The sequence below is a fragment of the Stegodyphus dumicola genome, chromosome 10 (assembly GCF_044657685.1).
Source record: "Stegodyphus dumicola isolate Sdum_Otavi_A_Nest chromosome 10, ASM4465768v1".
Taxonomy (NCBI): domain Eukaryota; kingdom Metazoa; phylum Arthropoda; class Arachnida; order Araneae; family Eresidae; genus Stegodyphus; species Stegodyphus dumicola.
In genome coordinates, this window is record NC_140777.1 from 170,072,228 (window position 1) to 170,075,730 (window position 3,503).

The window sequence follows — 3,503 nt, forward strand, 5'->3', positions numbered from 1 at the left end:
ATTATTCTGTTCACTTAGGTTTTCCCCTTTTAATATACTTAATTAATCACCACACTGCGATTATGCAGATGAATTCTACACTTAAAATTTATTTTAGGTATTTAGGCTATAAATCTGTAAATTTTTCTTCTTAGTTGGAAAGAATTTCAGCAAGGGTTCCCTCGATAGTTCACAAACGAAACCAACTGAATGTAATTTAGCATGACTGTATAACTGTATAAAATCATCCACATTTATTCTACACGGCAAAAATCTTTGCTTTGTAATAACCAAGTAACACTATAAAGTCCTAAATGTTTTTTTTTTTTTTTTTTTTTTTGTTGTTGTAAACAAGAAGACGTTAAAAATGTGCAGTGCTCTCGCCTGGACCCGAACCCCGGACTTCTCGAAAACGCGTCGAATATGCTTCTAATTACACCTCGAAGGTACGTGGAAAGGAGGGAGAAAATACCTTATTGCTCCCCATTTTAAAGGTTGACAGGGAATTAGAAAAGGCAATCGCCAAATCGGAGGGTGACGAATCATCGTCCACCACCTTTTAGGTCGGGCATCATTCAAGGTTCATTAGGTTTTTTTATGCTAGAGCCGTGAAAAATGCGCAATGTCTTAACCGGGACTTGAACTCTGGACCTCTCGCATATACATCGGTATACTTCCAATTACAATACAAAGGTATGCGAAAATGAGGGAGAAAATGCCTCGTAACATATAATTTTCTGAGGTAGGAAAATATGTTGAAGTCTTATACAGCTCTGATATGAATTTAAAAGATATAATTATCTTTCTGTTGTTGAAGTATATATTGATCGATATGATGAGCATCTTGTAGATAAAAAAATTCTCATCAGTAGGTTCTGTGTTCAACTATGCAATATGACATATGCGTAGCTATTGCTTTTAAGATGATCAAACAATAAAAAACTGAAAAATGAAAAGGAGAGATTTTGTCTATCATATATCCTCACAAACGAAAATTATGTGGTTTTAAAAGAAAGGAATAAGATGACCAAGAAAAGTGAAATGAATGTCTAAATAAATTAACAACACCATTTTGTTTTTAAACTTCAGTTCTATAAATAACGTAATTTTATCCTATTTGATTCCCTTGGGGTATACAGAAGAATTCTAAAGCAGAAATGAGGCATACTGATTTATTATTTTTCTTCAACAGCCGCTTGCAAGCCCAGCCGACTAAAATGGTTATATTAAAAAAAAATAATATATCATGATTGAGTGCAGCGGATATTTGGTGGATGGAGGTGGGTTATGTCTTCAAAGGCAGAATGCAGTGCATTTTTTTAAAAAATTACATCAAGTTAAAATGTCGAATCAGAGTGTAAATGGGTCTGTAATATCTGTCACATATGCCGCGTGATGTAGGTGGCAGTTCGAAACGGTTAATGTTTAAGTTCCGTCGATGTTCATTTTATCATCGGACACAATTTGAAGAATAACACAGAGAGGTGACCATGTGAATTTATCTTACGTCTCTATATTCGCTAAGCCAGATCTTTTCCGATGATAGTAATGTAGGCTTCTGTATCGATGGTCATTCTGCAGAGAACTCCATTGATATGTCCCATGATGAAAAGTCCATTTACTGTCGCCACTCACTGCAGAAACCTGAGGCGCTTTAAAATTGAGCTTTTCATTATGTAGCAAATTCCGTTCTTCAAGATGGACATTAATTTGTTTCCTGCATTCTTATTGTGCAGTGGTCTTATTCTTCGCCCCTTATGTGGCCGCCTTCACCACGTAGGTCCCAAGCACTTTAAGATCGGTTTGTTGCCGCTCTTACTGTGGCATGGATTCGGACACTAAAATCCTTTTTGGATCTTTAACATCCGCCGTTTCGCAGGGCTGTTTGCATCTCAGGATCCCGGACACCATCGGTGAAGTACTGCAAGGACAGGACTTCGCTTGTTTCTATTCGCAATCGTAAAAAACGAGATGAGACAGTTTTTCACCATCCGCGAAGAGTTCCTGCAGTCTTTCTGTGGTCCCCCCCCCCGGTATTGACTCAGGCGAACGCCTGGGAAGTACTGGTTAGGATCTGTACCTAGGCAGTCTCACCCACGAGGGTATATAATTTGACTTCATAGGACTAGCGCCCGAGTATTGTACTCAGGTTGGTTCAAGCTTGGCAGGGACCGTACTGGTACTGTCGTATCTGTTCCTCCGGCTGCGGTGGAGCTATGTCGGAGATCGGCGACTAAGTCCCCGGGAGTTTGATCCCATTCCGTTCTCGTGGTGGGGACTGACAGAGTGGACAGATCACCCACTAACAATGGAATTTTTGCAGAGAGAGTGGTGCCCGGAGGCAAGATGACATAGTTTTTGAATTTGCAACGATTTAGTTCTGCCCAATGCTTTGTAAAAGCTGGCCGGGGACCTGGGGTTAGCGCCCGCGAGGACGAGGTCCCACGGACGACGGATATTCCAAACTCTGTATGGGTCCCGTAGAATAAGGACCTGAGTCAGAGGTCCTTCGTCTGGTGTGCCTGTGTCAGTCTTTCTGTTGTGTTTAGTTGACGAGATTTCAGCTTAACAACTAAAACTTTTCCTAAAACATCCGAGCTTTAGTTATGTATAAAATACTATTGTATTACGTATAAGCTTTATTTAGTTGTGTATATTCTAACATAAAGTGAAATAATCCGTATGCTTGGTTTAGATTTTCACATTACTGAAGAAAACCTACTATGCATTGTTTTAAGTACATCCATATTTCTTTTCACAGCTGCGACTTTCCAAAAGGCAATGAGTGTGCGTTTCAGAGGGAAATGCTAGACGAGAAGATTGGTTTCGTCTCTTAAACATTTCTCGCTAAATCGTAGCTTCACCGTGTCGCGAGAAGTCTAGTCTTTGGTTTTCGTCAAAATTCGAAGGCTATTCCTTGCGTCTGCTCTCAGAAAAGCGGCAAGGTGCGGGCTTTAGTTTCGTAATCCCATGCATTTGTTTCCGCCATCATAGAGAGTTAAGTTTTACACATTTGCCAAGAGGTGTTTTCGTCATACGTAAATAAGTTTAGAAAGGAGATCAAGGAGACAGCGACAGGAATTTAAAGCCGTCAGGATTGCTTGCAGCTGTCTGTACGAATTCGTTCAAACTCTCAACATCTTTGGCGACTGCAGAATCTGTGTCATCAATTTTATTGTTCTGGAGCGAAAACTCTTTCGTCGATTTGTTCACGTTATTTCCAACCTTATTCGTTCTGTCCTACATAGATTCGAATTTGTTTTCTATTATGGAAGTAATTTATCTTTTCATTTCGTGTTACCTTGCTTTAGTCTTTCCTTGACCCACATTTGTTTCTTCTTTATGACTTGAGTACCGCCTCCATCTTTCTCTGACCCACTTTCGTTTCTTCTGCAACTGTCTTGATGAACCCTTTCATACGTTTTTGGCCGGTTTACATCTTTTCTTGCAGTGCAACAAAAGCTGTCGTCAGTTATCTAAACTGCTCATACATCACTCTTTTCACCGGCATTCAATTCCACTTT